The 16,611-nt window shown below is 47.9% G+C and overlaps 3 non-coding genes and 1 pseudogene across 3 annotated transcripts; 1 reads left to right on the top strand and 3 right to left on the bottom strand.

Annotated features, from left to right (window-relative positions):
- Window positions 1-3,058: 3,058 nt before the first annotated feature.
- Window positions 3,059-3,131, top strand: TRNAV-AAC (transfer RNA valine (anticodon AAC)). The gene has a single exon. It is a non-coding gene; the product is annotated as a tRNA-Val (tRNA).
- A 9,807-nt stretch (window positions 3,132-12,938) lies between these two features.
- On the bottom strand, window positions 12,939-13,054 carry LOC149448640 (U2 spliceosomal RNA; annotated as a pseudogene).
- A 2,123-nt stretch (window positions 13,055-15,177) lies between these two features.
- Window positions 15,178-15,249, bottom strand: TRNAE-CUC (transfer RNA glutamic acid (anticodon CUC)). Its single transcript has one exon. It is a non-coding gene; the product is annotated as a tRNA-Glu (tRNA).
- A 365-nt stretch (window positions 15,250-15,614) lies between these two features.
- Window positions 15,615-15,687, bottom strand: TRNAV-CAC (transfer RNA valine (anticodon CAC)). The gene has a single exon. It is a non-coding gene; the product is annotated as a tRNA-Val (tRNA).
- Between the last annotated feature and the right edge of the window lie 924 nt (window positions 15,688-16,611).

Genomic DNA, 16,611 nt, shown 5'->3' with positions numbered 1-16,611 from the left:
TGGGGTCAGTTGGTAAGGTTTACCACTCTTAGACGCCCTCCTTGAGTTGCTACTGTTACCCATCCTTACGGATACTGGACTCTGGAATAATTCCCCAATCGTAAGAGTTTGCCCCCAGAGGTAGCTAATCTCTAGCCAGTTATTGGGTTGACAGGTACCGCCCCTGTCACTGTTGCTGCTTTTCACTACTTGTCAGAACAAACTTTTAATTTTTCCCTGTTTTGACTATAGTCCTTCAAACAGCGTGGGGATCTCCCGAACTTGTCAATAGTTCAACCCCCCCGTGGACTTTTCTGAAGTATTCTGAAAGGTTTTTTTCCTAAATTGCTCCTATTATCCCAAGAAGGATTAGAGCAAACTTGAATAATCAAAATTTGAGTTCTTGGAGTACAGCAGGCAGGTAATTGAGGCAGAACTATTTGCAGAATGGTTTGTAGCAGTTACAATATAGCTGTTGTCCACAAGTCTAACTACATGCTTACAATCCACAGAATGATCTTGTGTTGTATGAATCTGTCCTCTTTGTAATTTACTGTGTGATTTAGGCCCACAGGTGCATTTCAGTCACAAGGATTGGGAAGTGTCTTGACCTAATCTCATTTGAGGGTCAAATGGACCAGCTTTTAGGCAGAATAGCACAGATCCTACATTTATTTCACTGCCTCTTAAGAGTTCAGTCAGAGCCCTTTTCACTCACACTCACACCCTGCTGCAATAGGCGCTACCAGGGGCGGACTGACAACTCATGGGGCCCCCGGGCAATAGGGGATCATTGGGACCCCTGTGTCCTTGCCCAAACTCAAAAAAGCCTATGAAAAAGGTACCAGGGGCATCTCATGGGGCCCCGTACTAACCCCGGGCCCTCGGGCAGTGCCCGAGTTTCCAAATGGTCAGTCCACCCCTGGGCGCTACCGAGCAGTTAGGATATTTTCTCATTCACTCAGTACAATTTTATTGCAATTATACTGTTCATAATCAGTCTCATCAAAAGTGTTAGTAAAGACAAAAGGTAAAAATGACGTTCGACAAAGCTTACTAGTCTAGGTATTTCAGACAGACATGGAAGATAGACATGAAAACAAAGAAAGATATAAATAATGCTCTGTATTCCACACAAGAAATAACATTTACCTAAAACGTTCAGACTTTCTCACCAAGGGGCACCATTTGTTTCAGCGGTTTTGTTACCGCACTTATTCCCTTGATTCTAAGATTATAAATGTAATAAGTGATTACAACCTTTTGTCTATACATGAATTTAGCCAATCCTGATGTGGCTAATACCAAAAAAGTTAATACCAAATAATAACTGTGCAAAAAATAAAGATCTAATTTATTTGCACAGAAAAGAAGATTGCTATTAATCAAATATAACAAAATATAATGTAGCCGATATAACTTTAAAAGTAGTAATATTACAATGCAAATACAGAATGTTACCAATACAAAGAGATGACTACAGAAAAGAAAGTTACAGAATAGAAACATAGAATAATACGTTACGCAGACATCCTGATGACTGGGCTTCCAAAGAGACAAAGGGAAAAGGGATGTTGGGGGTATTGCTTTGGTGTTATATACTCCTTGCAAAATACCACCCCTAGATTCACCCACCCAAGTAAATTCACACCTTTCCACATATCTTAACCTCCAATGGGTGGGCTCAGAACACTGGTCAGTTTAGTTAAAGAAAAACAGGAATTCCCAGCTGCCTTCCCCCTCCCCTCAATTGAGTCTTTTGAAGTGGCATCCCCCACAGAGGTATTTGTACATGACAGCCAGAGAATCCCAAGGCTGGCTTATACTTAGACCCCTATCAAAACACAATAATGTTCATGAAGGTAAAAAGTATTATAGGCCCAAAATAGCCATTACACTCTCTGGTACCTTCCCCTGACCTAGAGACTTGGGAAAATCTCTAGAACTCAGTGGGCGGGGGTGAGGAGCGGCTGATCTGTAGGCTTAAGGGACCCTGACCAATCCCCAAGCAGGAGTCTTAGCAAGGGGTTGGGACAGCCCTTAAGCATACCGTAGGTGAGAAAATTTGGGTGGAAGATGTGAGAGCAGAAGGTAAGTGTGGAGCCTGTGAGGGGGCCCAGTGGGAAGAGGACTGCCTCCAGGTGGGTCTGAACAGAAGAAAAGCTAAACCTCCCCAGGCCCCTGAGAGAGGACCATTTGTGGAGCTAAGGAAGGAGTCAGCCCAGCAGAAGGCCTGAAGGCAGCTACCAACCTACAGCTTGCAGGAGAAGAACAGTGAGGACTTCTGTGCTATAAATGTATAACTAATATTTTGATGCGTGTGCAGGGAGACAGATGTTACTTTTATTATTACATTTTATTATACTTTTTTTTTCATTTAATTTTATTGCTATCAAAAAGGGGCTAACAAGCCCCCTATGTAATAGCACTGGTCAAGTGTTAAGTCCTCTTTATGGAGACATTGGGGTCTAGTAAACCCCAATGTCTCCCATGCTCTCCACTGCAGCTAATCAAGCACAGACCGTGCTTGATTAGCTACTTTTCTGGCTGTAGCAGCCAAGAAATGACAACTCTGATACTGGAAATGCTCAGAGCTGAGTGTTTCAGGGCAATTTTTTTCTGCCACTAAAGACCAACAGTAGATCATTTTTTTCCACTCATTGATTAGCAGTGTAAGTGAACTATGTTACATAATCCTAACCACGGCATTCTGTACACTGTGCTGTACTTGTGCAGAGCTTCATATAATTTAGTCAACTCTACATAGTGTCAACATAGGCTGTCTATGAATACCATCATGTGACAGGCTATAAATAGCCCGTCTTGGCTATCAGGTTCCTACCAGTGCCCTGCACAAGTTATAATGGCAAGCACCTATTCCTACGCCCAAAATAGGGCTTCCTCCAACATTCATTTGACAAAGATCCTTCATACACAGTCTGCTTTTCCTGCATGGAGTATCTCCCACATATACGTTTATATGGGAGATACTAATAAATGCCAAATGTAAAATCAATACATAATAGTTTTGCTTCTTTAAATTATACTGGAAATACATAGAGAAAATTATTAATCAGAAGTTTCCGTAGTGTAGTGGTTATCACGTTCGCCTAACACGCGAAAGGTCCCCGGTTCGAAACCGGGCGGAAACATTGACAGCTTTTTTTTTTTTTAGTTATTATTATTATACAGGATTTATATAGCGCCAACAGTTTGCTCAGCGCTTTACAATATAACGGGAGACAATACAGCAACAATACAGTTCAATACAAGAGGGTTAGGAGGGTCCTGCTCCTTGGAGCTTACAATCTAAGAGACATCAACATGGAGACAAAGTGCTTTGTGGAGGGAGCCCTCCCTCCCTAAAGCACCCCCCTATGTTGAGGGCACATGGCCTGGTATGTTTCACGAGGGGAAAGGGGGCGCTTGCGTAATTCACCTTTCCTGGCCTGCCAGGCAACATGCTCGGATAAGGGCCTGGTATGAATTTTGGGGGGGATCCCTACACATTTTTTTTGGCATGGGGTTCCCTTTAAAATCTATACCAGACTTGAAGGGTGTTATGATCAGCCAAAGCAAGTCTCAAGGAAGTAGCAATCAAGATGCATCGAATTCGCATGCAAGTCGCTGAAATAATATAAAGACATAACGATTGAATCCAAAATAACATCCAAAAAATATGAATCAATTCAGAAACAACGATTATACGAAACCAATCTAAACACGCATACATACAGATATATATATCTGTATATATCCAGAAACAAATTCCAAAAATGAATCATTTTAACATAATGAATATCATTTTAACATAATGAATATAATGAAACTTAGATCCAAGATGGCGCCCGGAGCAGCCGCATGACCGCCAGCTCCGGCGCCCCCGCACTCCATCCGCTGCCATCCGCCGCCACCAGGCCCCCGCGCTGCCGTCGAGGTCCCCCCCAACACCCTGAAGAGGCCCTGGGCACTCCGTCCCTCTGGCGGGTCGAAGCAGGTTGAGGCCTACCACGGCACCCGAAGCAGCGGTGTTTCCTGCCGGCCGTGGCCGGAATCCCGGCAAGGATCGCGGCCGCGGCGGGGCGCCTCCGCTTCTCAGGGGAAGCTGCCACCATCCCTTCCGGCCCTACTGACACCCAGGAGGGGTCCGCCGCCATCCTGATGTTCCGGGACACCAGGTACTCAATCAGGGGCACCCACTACCCACCAGGGAGCCCAGCCGCCATCACACCGCTAGCCACCAGGGACACAAACAGGGGCACCCACTACCCACTACCCACCAGGGACTGCAAACCACCAGGGACCTTAGGCTACTATCCCACCAGTAATCGCTAACCCACCACCCCACCTGGGATCGCAAGCCCACCACCCCACCAGGGACTGTAAGCCCACCATCCCGCCCTCCGGCGCGCTGTCCCTCCGGCGACTCTCATCTTACCACGACCCCTGAAGCCGCGGCCTTTCCTACCGGCCGCGGCAGACCAAGGAGGACCACGAACCGCGGAGGGCCGAGGATCGTCACCGAGACGCCCCGCTTCGGGCTCCGCGGATAGAAGGAAGCAGCAACCACCCCCACTGGCACGGAGAGGGTAAGCCGCCATCGGCCCCGAGTGGGTAAGCCACCGCTGCCACATCTGCTCCCCACCGTGCTCCACTCAGCCATGCCCCTGCCACCGCACAGCCCTGAGCCCCGCTCTATCCAGCGGAGGTGCCCACCAACGCCTAGCCCACTCCACGTCCGGACTTCGGCCCACACCACCTCCAGACGTCGGCCTACACCACCTCCTGACGCCGGGACTTCAGCACCCCCTGACACCGGGCCTTCAGCACCCCTAAAGCCAGGCCTTCAGCACCTCCTGATGCCGGGCCCTCAGCACCTCCTGACGCCGGGCCTTCAGCACCTCCTGACACCGGGCCCTCAACACCTCCTGACGCCAGGCCCTCAACACCTCCCCGACGCCGGGCCCTCATCACCTTCCGATGCCGAGCCCTCAACGCCTCCCAACGCCGGGCCTCCAGCACCCCCTGACGCCGGGTCTACAACACCTCCAAACACCACGCCCCACGGCTCGTTCAGTCGCCGAACCACTGTACCCACCGACGCCGTGCCACAGCACCCACGGACGCCGGCCTACAGCACCCACAGACTGCAACAAGCACCACTCCCACTCCCCTCCTAGATTGGACACTGATGAACTCCGACATGGCATAACGCACTCTCCTCATCCTCACGTCCTGACTGAAACCTCCCTCCTCCCCGACCCGACCAGCACTCCGCTCACCCTAGCATGCCACCTGCACTCCTCCTCGTTCTCCTCCATTCGCAAACTTGCCTCCCTCTACCCCCCTACTCCCCCAAAACAGCTCTACATTGCTCCTTCACTTCTTCCTTCTCCCCTCTACGGCTGTCACCACCTCCTCCTGATACTCCACTCCCCCGCCGACCCACATGCTACCACCAACAGACCCACACGCTCCTGCGCATTCCGTTCCCATGCCACCTTCCTCACCCTTCTCCTAACCGCCGGAGACATCTCCCAGAACCCTGGCCCCCCACCTCCCCACTCCCCCTCTCGGCACCCCCCTGCTCCCGCCAGCCGCCGCAACCCCCTCAACCTCATATCTGTCCCCCTCCTCCCCGCATTCACCCCTCCTCTCTCGGTTGCACTCCTGAACGTCCGCTCGGTTTGCAACACCGCCATCCACGACCTCTTTGTCTCCCACTCCCTCAACCTCCTAGCGATCACCGAAACCTGGATCCAAGCCACTGACTCCACCTCCCCTGCAGCACTCTCCTATGGAGGCCTTGTCTGGACCCACTCACCCAGACTGAGCGGCCACAGAGGTGGTGGGGTCGGTATGCTCCTGCCACCGCTGAGCACCTTCCAGGTCCTCCCTAACCCCCCCTCCCTATCATTCTCCTCCTTCGAGGCCCACTGCATCCGGCTCTTCTTTCCCACCCCCCTGAGGATTGCGGTAATCTATCGGCCTTCTGGTTCCGCATCCGTCTTCCTAGACGACTTTGCTGCCTGGCTTCCCTTCTTCCTCTCCTCCGAGCTACCGACCATCATCCTCGGGGATTTCAACATCCCCATCAACGCCAACAGCCCGGCTACTTCCCAGCTCCTCCTCCTAACCTCCTCCTTCGCGCTCACACAGCACACACAGTCCTCCACCCACACCAATGGAAACACCCTGGACCTCGTTTTCTCCCACCTCTGCCCACCCCACAACTTCAATAACACCCCCTTCCCCCTCTCTGACCACCACCTTCTCACATTCTCCATCTCCCCCTCCCTTAACTCCCCCCCCCAAAGCGTCTAACCATCACCTGCAACCTCCGCAATCTGAACCCGACCCATCTCCACTCGGCAGCTGACCGTCTGTATGACAGTATCCTCCCTCTGTCATGCCCTGACCTGGCCACTACTGTGTACAATGACTCACTGTCAGCTGCCCTCGACTCCCTGGCACCCCTAACCACACTTCACACCAGACCCCGACCGCTTCAACCCTGGCAAAACGACCATATGAAATGTCTCAAATGACGCAGTCGCGTGCTGGAGCGCTTATGGAGCAAAACCAGATCCCCTCGCACGTTCTCCCTCTACAAAGCCACCTTCCTCACCTACACCACCTCCCTCCACGCCGCCAAGCAAGTCTATTTCGTAACCCTTATCAACACCCTCTCCACCTGTCCTCGCCGGCTCTTCTCCACTTTCAAATCCCTGCTCTCCACCCCCACCCACCCCCACCCAGTACCTCACTTACCGCCCACGAGATTGCCAATCATTTCCAAAACAAGATTGACGCAATCCGTAAGGACACTGTCAACTCACATTCTACCTCTCCACCCAGCCCCCCACCCTCCATCAACCCCTCAACCCTCCCCTCCTCCGACCTCATAGCCGCACTACCCCCCACTATGCCTAACGCCCCGCACACTATCACCTCCCCAACGCTCCGCTCCTTCAGCCCAGCTACCCCTGAGGAGGTCTCTAAGGTCTTCACTGAAGCCCGCCTCACCACCTGCCCCCTGTACCCTATCCCCTCACAGCTCCTCCAGTCACCCCCCCCCCCTCCATCATTCGCTCCCTCACCCACATCTTCAATCTCTCCCTCTCCACTGGCACTTTCCCCTCCCCTCTAAAGCATGCGCACATCACCCCCATACTCAAAAAAACCCTCCCTTGACCCCACTGACCTGAACAACCTTAGACCCATCTCCCTGCTACCATTCACTTCCAAGCTCCTTGAGCGCTTAGCCTACAATCGCCTAAGCGCCCACTGCACTGATAACAACCTCCTTGATCCTCTACAGTCTGGCTTCTGTCCCCTACACTCCACCGAAACCGCCCTACTTAAAATCACCAACGACCTGCTAACCGCCAAAGCTAATGGCCATTTCTCTGTCCTCCTGCTCCTTGACCTCTCCGCGGCCTTCGACACTGTCGACCACCCTCTCCTCCTTACTAAACTGCACTCCCTTGGCATCAGGGACGCTGCTCTCTCCTGGTTCTCCTCCTACCTATCCCAACGCTCCTTCAGCATCACCTATAACACTGCCACCTCCTTCTCTCTCCCCCTCTCTGTCGGGGTCCCCCAAGGCTCTGTCCTCGGACCCCTCCTCTTCTCCATCTACAACTCCTCCCTTGGCAAACTAATACACTCCCCGGGCTTCAATTACTACCTCTATGCCAACGACACACAAATTTACCTCTCCACCCCCCACCTGACCCCTCACTCTCCGCTCGCATCGCCCACCTCCTGAACGACATATCAGTCTGGATGTCGCTCCATTACCTCAAATGAAATCTGTCCAAAACCGAGCTCCTGGTCTTCCCCCCCCCCCACGCCCCCCCCCATCCTCTCCATCACTACTAACAACGCCACCATCACTCCCACCTCACATGCCAAAGTCCTGGGTGTCACCCTGGACTCAAACCTTTCCTTCCTACCTCACGTCCAACTACTATCAAGATCATGCAGGCTCCACCTCCGCAACATCTCCAAGATACGTACATTCCTCACCCCAGACACTACTAAACAACTCGTACACTCCCTCATCATCTCACGCCTGGACTATTGCAACTCCCTTCTCACTGGCCTACCCAAACAAACGCTCTTCCCACTCCAGTCGATCCTGAACTCAGCGGCGAGACTCATCCACCTCACCAACCGCTCCACATCCGTCACCCCCCTCTGCCAATCACTTCATTGGCTCCCGATTGCCCAACGTATCAAATTCAAACTGCTAACTCTGACCTACAAAGCCATTCACAACGCCGCCCCAAACTACCTAACGGACCTGATACCCAAATACTATCCTACCCGTGCCCTTTGCTCCTCACAGGACCTCCTACTCTCTAGGTCCCTGGTCTCCTCCCATGCCCGATTGCAGGATTTCTCCAGGACTTCCCCCATCCTCTGGAACTCCCTACCCCAATCCATCCGACTGTCACCTACCCTCCTCACATTCAGGCGCACCCTGAAAACCCACCTCTTCAGGGAAGCCTACCCCACCCTCACCTAACAGCCGATCTCCTCCACTCCTCCCACCACTCCATCCCCCACAGCCATTTCCTCCTGTACCACTTTCCCCTCCCTCCTAGATTGTAAGCTTGAAAGAGCAGGGCCCTCGAACCCCTCGTGTATTGTATTGTTTCTGTCTTGTCTCATGTTCTGACCCCTTGCTATTGTACAGCGCTGAGCAAACCCTTTGGCGCTATATAAATACTGTATAATAATAATAATAATAATAAACAATTTACTTACTTAATGAATTTGAAATTAAACACATTTTTTTGTTGTGCACAACTCTAGTCTTTGAGTTTTTTTTTTTTTTTAAAGAAAACCTTTTTCCCTTTGTATATGTCAGTGCTGCTGCAGGACTTTACATCAGAGATGTGCCCCATTATAGGTAGGATTAGGACACCCCCCAGGCATGCTATTTAAAGGAATTGTGCATTTTTAGAATTCACTTTATGCATTTAAAAAAGTCACTCTTCCTGGTCGAATTGCTGAACATGCTATTTTTTTTTACATCCCCTTGCCTATTAACCCGGACAATGGGCATTTTTAATTTGACAGATTTGGATCTATGGCCAGATCTAGGGGGTGCTGGGGTGGGCTATGCTCCCCAGATTTTAGTTGTGCCCCCCCCCCCAAAAAAAAGCCTAAACTAACCTGCTACTATACCGCCCTAACCTGCCCTAATCTAACACTATACCACCATATTCTGATACTTTCCCACCCTAGTTTCACACTATACTGCCCCAGGATAACACTATACTGTCCTTGACTGACACTATACTGATCTCAGTTATGCATTATATGGGGATGAGGAGCTCTGCTGGCTGTGCTCAGGCTGTGTGCAGTTCAGGGATAGGAGAAAGAGCTGTGCCCCTGTCCTCTGCCCTGCCAGCAGTGACCCCTGCCCTTTGTCCTGCCAGCAGTGACCCCTGTCCTCTGCCCTGCCAGCGGTGACCCCCGTCCTTTGCCCTGCCAGCAGTGACCCCTTTCCTCTGCCCTGCCAGCAGTGACCCATGTCCTCTGCCCTGCCAGCAGTGACCCCTGTCCTCTGCCCTGCCAGCAGTGACCCCCGTCCTTTTCCCTGCCAGCAGTGACCCCTTTCCTCTGCCCTGCCAGCAGTGACCCCTGTCCTCTGCCCTGCCAGCAGTGACCCCTGTCCTCTGCCCTGCCAGCAGTGACCCCTGTCCTTTGCCCTGCCAGCAGTGACTCTGTCAGCATTGACCTCTACTCTGTCAGCATTGACCTCTGTGTCCTCAGCCCTGCTGACTTCTGATCCTCTGCCCCCCTTACATTTTTACTGAACCCCCACATCAGACAGGCTAGATCAGGCCCTGAATTGGCTCCCACTGATTTAGAAGAGGTTTGGGTGCCGCATCTCAACTTTGAATTTTGCCAAACCCTGCTTGAATAGAACCCAGGGCAGTTTGGCTAACCCCTAATAGGAAGCTGAACACTAAAACATAAAAAGTACAGCTGGATAGAGCCTGTCAGGGATCTCCACGATCCCCGCAGCGATGGTCCCGGCGCAGGCGCAGTGCGCCGCCCTATGCAGGGACATGGGCACTAGGTCCGGGCCGGCCGCGGCGTTCGAGTTCGAGTTCGTGCATGGGCACCAATGGCAGCTCAGGGCGGGATATTTAAATGGCCCTGAGCTGTCATTCAGTGCCTTCTGGTCTTACCTGCATCCTGTATCCTGCGAACCTGTGCCCTGTAAGTTTTTGACCCGGATTGTACCTGACCTTGCTATATTCTCCTGTCCTGACCCTTGCTTTGCCTGACCTCTCTCCTGGATGCCCCCTATTGGATCTGACCTGCTGTTGCTGACCTGGCGTGTGACCCGACTATTCTCTGCCCGCTGCCTTGTAGCATACCGTCCTCTCTGTTACCGACCCGGCCTGTCTGACCTTGCTCATCCATCCATCCCTCGCAATGGGGTCTTCAGACCTCCTCATATCAGACTCTTTCCTGTGGGAGCCCTCGGCGCATACCACTACCACTGATGGACGTACCCAGTAGCCACAACCTGGTCTCGGGGTGCTCCAAGTCCATCCCCACCATCAGGGGCCCTGGTGAACAAGCACTCTGGGACTTAGATTCCGTGTGCTGGGGGCGTCTATTCAGTGGTACCGCCAGGCGGTCCCTCACAGGGCCCCTTTTCGTACATTGTAAAGCTTTCCCTGCTGTTACTGACCAGCACGATTTTTAGGGACAGCCTCGGCTATGTTGAACTTTGTTCTACATATGTTTTTTTACATTGATATATATATTTTTTCTACTATTAGCCTACAGATAGCAGCAGCACCCAAATTCACTATTACTTTAATCATCTCAATTATTAAAAGGGGACAGATTGGCATATCAGTTTACTAATTTGCCTACCTAAATCTTTTTTTTTCTTTAAATTGTATTTTAAGGACATAAAACTTTTGTAACCTGGTCAGGTGTTTTGTTATAGACTGACAATTAGACAAAATGTGAAAAAGTCTATCAATTATTTTTTTAATGCATTATTTTATTGATTCAGTTATTAATTCACTACTGGAATTGTATCTGACAATTACAATATTAAATATGTCTCTATGGTAGAATGTATTGGAAGTATTTTTTCTGTCCATCTATGAGTGAGCTTAGCTGGTTGCGAAATATTTTTTTAGAAACGTATAAAGATAATTAGACATTTGCATTTCGTTATATCTTTTTCCGGACATGTAATTTTTGGAGAGTTTGATGTTTACGAATCTCTGAATGGACATAGTAACGAATGTCACGAATACAAAAAAAGTTATAATGAAATTAACAAATGCATTGATTTGATCCATTTTATTTGGATAACGTTGCATGATGCGATAGTGGTTTGGGCCCATTGGGAAATTCAATTTTCAAATTTGTTTGATAATTCAGATTCAAGTAAATTTGTGATTTATATTGTTTGTAATTGTTACAGTCAGTTCAGTTCCACAGTCTAATGCAGCGTTTCTCAACCGTTTTTCAGTCAAGGCACCCTTAAAATTATGGACAGTCCCGAGTCACCCCTTAAAAATATAGACAGTCTTGAGGCACCCCTTAAAAATATGGACAGTCTTGAGGCACCCCTTAAAAATATGAACAGTCTTGAATCACCCCTTAAAAATATAGACAGTCTTGAGGCACCCCTTAAAAATATGAACAGTCTTGAGTCACCCCTTAAAAATATGAACAGTCTTGAGTCACCCCTTAAAAATATGGAGAGTCTTGAGGCACCCCATTCTAAAATGTGAAAAACTATTCTAATAGTTTTATATAACTCAGCAGCATGCACACACATGTTGGACACCCAACATTAGAGGTGATTTATTCTTCCCAAGCAATACACTTTTGCACACTGGTACTGACTAGTATTCCAGTGTTTCTCTTCTCCCTCCATTTTTCTCCATCACTGAGCTAATGTGACCCCAACACTGATGGAGAGGGGTGTGCAGGTAACTGCCATCCTCCTTATCAACTGATGATCTCATTGGTTGTCAGGATGCCGGTGGCTAGAAGGTCGTATTGGTGCACAATAAAAAGTTGTGACTTTGTGCCACTAACAGGCAGGCTTTTTTTTTTTTTTTTTTTTAAGTCCGCAAATGAGCAACTATAACGAGAAAACCCGTAAGTGTTCACAAAAAAAGTGCAAGTGCAAAACACCACATGAAAAAGTGCACTTAGGGGTGTGCTTTTGTCCTACCCCTAAAGGGGCTGGACCGCTACCCTGATCCCCCGGGGCACGAAGCTCCTGACAGGGACAAGGTTCCCATTTGGTCCTCCTGGCCAAAAGGCCTGGTGGACCACCGTTCCTTGTGTCCAGCCGAAGCCAGACACCCAGTACTTGGTCAGGGGGCTCTTCCGAAGAGAAAACCCCCTAGGGATCAGGGGAGGAAGGAACCAAAAGGCCACACATCCTCCCCCTAGACTTCAGGGCAGGCCCGAGGACCCACACCCTCCATCTTGTGAAAAACACACACAAAAGTAAGAAAAAGTGACAAAACGTGGGAGTGATAATAAATTAAATAAATAGAAAATAAAAAAGTGGCCGTGCCAAATTGTGCACAGACCAGGCCCTGAGGCCTGTAGCAAAAATTGCCCTGGTCCTAGCCAAAAGGCCTGGTCCTAAGAATGCTTGTGCAAAAAGAGTGAAAACACAGTGACCTTGTGCCATCTTCACACTGTGGGGTCCCACACCCAGGTGTTACTAGTGGCACCCCTGAGGGCGTCTACTCAGGGGGCACTGGTTTGCGGACTTTCTGCCTTCCCGACCCCTGGCCAGACAAGGTAGATCCGTCCAAATCAGGAGGTACTGGGTCCTTCCGGTCTTCTTGGGGGAATTACTCACGGGCCCCAGCTTCTACTTGTGGGCACCACGCTTTCTGTCCCCCCGGTACTAGCCTTCCAGACCCCCATCATACCAGTGAGGGTACTATACAACAGCCATCCCCGCAAAGCTAGAATGGCCGGGAGCACCCCCACTGGACACTGATAAGAACAGATACTACACTTGATCTTAGCCAAAAGGCCGAGAAGCGATGTTCCACCTGCTGGCTTGTATACAAGTTTTGGGCAATTTTTAGACATTTTGCCAAGGCACCCCTGTAGAAACCCCAAAGCACCCCTGTAGAAACCCCAAGGCACCCTCATTGAGAAAGGCTGCTCTAATGCAATTCTTAGGTTTATAAAATTTTGGGCAGACAAATTTTGCATTATTTATTCCTTTATATCCAAAAATATTGAATCCTTCCGAATAGTTTCAATATATGAATAACAAATCCACCCTGAAATACCAAAATGGAGAACTAATGTATAACAATCTTCTTGAAAAACTTTCAAATTTTTTTAATCCACCCGTGTCAAAGAATATATGAAACAAATGCAGAAGATACAAAATGAATTCTGAAGGAGAATGGCTTTAACCACTTGCCCTCTTGAGGATTTACCCCCCTTAATGACCAGGCCTCTTTTTGCTACTCGTCGCTGCACTAATTCAACTGATAATTGCGCGGTCATGCAATGCTGTACCCAAATGAAATTTACGTCCTTTTTTTCACACAAATAAAGCTTTCTTTCGGTGGTATTTGATCACCTGTGCGCTTTTTATTTTTCACGCTATAAACAAAAAAAGACCAAAAACTTTGAAGAAAAACAATATTTTTTACTTTCAGCTATAAAAAATATATAATAAACTCAAAGTTGGTTATAAATTTAGGCCAAAATGTATTCTGCTACATGTTTTTGGTAACAAAAATCCCAATAAGTGTATATTGATTGCTTTGTGTGAAAGTTATAGCGTCTACAAACTATGGTATAGATACTGCAATTTACACCATTTTTTTGCTAGACAGCGCTGTGCTAGTTTAACAGACAATTGCGCGGTCATGCAATACGGTACATAAATGAAATTTACATCCTTTTCTTTCCACAAATTGAGCTTCCTTTCAGTGGTATTTGATCGCACTATAAAAAAAAAGGCTGACAATTTTGAGGAAAAAAAACAATATTTTGGACTTTTTGCTATAAAACTTGTCCAGTAAAAAAAAAAAATGTAAAAATCAAATTTATTCATAAATTTCTGCCAAAATGCATTCTGCGACATGTCTTTGCTAAAAAAACCCCCAATACATGTAAATTAATTGGTTTACGTGAAAGTTATAGCGTTTACAAATGGCGGGAAAGATACTGGGATTTTTAAGGTTTTTTTTATACTAATAATGGCGGCGATCAGCAACTTACGGCGGCGATCAGTGACTTATGGCAGTGATCAGCGACTTATGGCAGGACTGCGGGACTGCGGCGGACATTTTGACCCTGGGGGGGAACTGACTTGGATTCCCTGACATCCCCAGTGACACCAATACAGTGATCAGTGCAAAAAAAAAAACGCTGACACTGTACTAATGGCACTGGGGAGAAAGGAGTTAACTCTTTTATTTACTGAAAGGGTTAACTGTGTGAGGGGAGTGTTTTACTAGGGGGCGGGGGTGTGTACTGCACGGGGGACACGCTGATCCGGAGAGATAAACTCTTCTCTCCGGATCAGCATGTCAGGAGCTGACAGAGGACTGACAGAAAGCACAGCTGCAGTGTAAACAATACAGCTGTCCTCTGTCAGTGATTGCCACTAATCGCCGGACACAGTAGGTAATGACCGGCCGTCTAACACCCGCGGCCGCGATCGGCAGGACAGGGAGGGCAGGCATGCGCCTTGGGCGCGCCCCCTACCTGTTTTGCAAACGCACGTTTTAAAACGTGGTTTTGCCCAGCCGTGCTGACCTGCCACCGTATTTCTACAGTGGCTGGTCGGCAAGAAGTTAACATAACAAATATGAGGAATCTAAATTCTTCAATGAAAAAATGCATTCGCAGGGAAAAGTTACAGCATGTTTTAAGATAATAATATATAAATAACAGTTCTGCAGGCTGTGTACGCTTTTTTTTTTTACAAGAGAGATAATTATAATTTGTTATATGTAAAACTTACATGAAAAATCTAATATGTCACATTTAAACATGGAATTAAAAGCATGTTTTCTTTACATATTCACTTGCAATAGCTGTAAATAAATATGTAAAAGTCAGTTCAATGTACTTGTTTGTTTCATGTTAAGTTCATGGCTATCAGAAAAAATATAAAATTAAAAGTAGAAAAAGATGTTATTCCCTGACCGGGAATCGAACCCGGGCCGCGGCGGTGAGAGCGCCGAATCCTAACCACTAGACCACCAGGGAACCTGCACATGAGCGTTCCGCTGCGTTATGTAATGATAAACTATATATAGTCACTAGTTTCAGTATCATTGGTATTTGAATTGCTTTCTGTACAAGAACATGCAATGCAATTAGATGACCTATTTTATGGAAGATAAAATCCATTATAAAGTAGCTTTTTCTATCGTATCTGAACCTGATGTACTGCAAGTAATCACAGCTCTGTTAAAAAAAAACCCCAAACACTTGTGCAATACATGTAATGCAGTAACATAGTAACATTACGGTACAACAAAAACACAAAGACACATTTATTTAATATCGTATTGTAATATTACATTGTAATGCAATAAAATAGTTTATTGTAGAAAGCAAAAAAGTTCACATGTTTCCGCCCGGTTTCGAACCGGGGACCTTTCGCGTGTGAGGCGAACGTGATAACCACTACACTACGGAAACTGGCTTATATGAGGCTTTGCAATCTCTGCTGGTAACATGCAATACAAATTCTTGTAAGCTTTGTGTATATAAATTGGGCATTGAAAGGTTTATAACAACTCTATGGTCTTTCTCTAGAACAGTTAGTTTCTGAAGACCAACATCTCTTTCTTTCCAAGACAGAATTTTAGCCTTCCCAATGCAGTTGCTCTAGGACAGCCTCCTGTATCTCTCAAGGGAAATCATTTAGTACAGTTGTCTCCAAACCCATTGTTTGCCCTTATTCGGCCATTGGGGCACAATTCCTCCCACTGACACCACCAATGGAACATAATTTATGTGACTGACATCAACAACGGCACTATTTCTCTCACTGACACCAACAATGGGACATCATTTCTGTTACTGACATCAACAACAGGGCACTATTCCTCACACTGACACCAACAATGGGACATCATTTCTGTTACAGACATCAGCAACAGGGCACTATTCCTTTCACTGACACCAACAATTCCTCTTACTGACACCAACATTGGGACATTATTCCTTCCACTGACTCCAACAACGGGGCACTATTCCTCCCACTGACACCAACAATTCCTCTTACTGACACCAACAATAGGACACTATTCCTCCCACTGACACCAACAATTCCTCTTACTGACACCAACAATAGGACACTATTCCTCCCACTGACTCCAACAACGGGGCACTATTCCTCCCACTGACACCAACAATTCCTCTTACTGACACCAACAATGGGACACTATTCCTCCCACTGACACCAACAATTCCTCTTACTGACACCAACAATGGGACACTATTCCTCCCACTGACTCCAACAACGGGGCACTATTCCTCCCACTGACACCAACAATGGGACATAATTTCTGTTACTGACATCAACAACAAGGCACTATTCCTCTTACTGACACCAACAAT

Source organism: Staurois parvus, unplaced genomic scaffold, assembly GCF_062004578.1.
Source record: "Staurois parvus isolate SC_StPar_1 unplaced genomic scaffold, SC_StPar_1.0 ptg000662l, whole genome shotgun sequence".
Lineage (NCBI taxonomy): Eukaryota > Metazoa > Chordata > Amphibia > Anura > Ranidae > Staurois > Staurois parvus.
The sequence above is the reverse complement of the archived record's forward strand: the minus strand, read 5'-3'. Positions and strand labels throughout refer to the sequence as shown.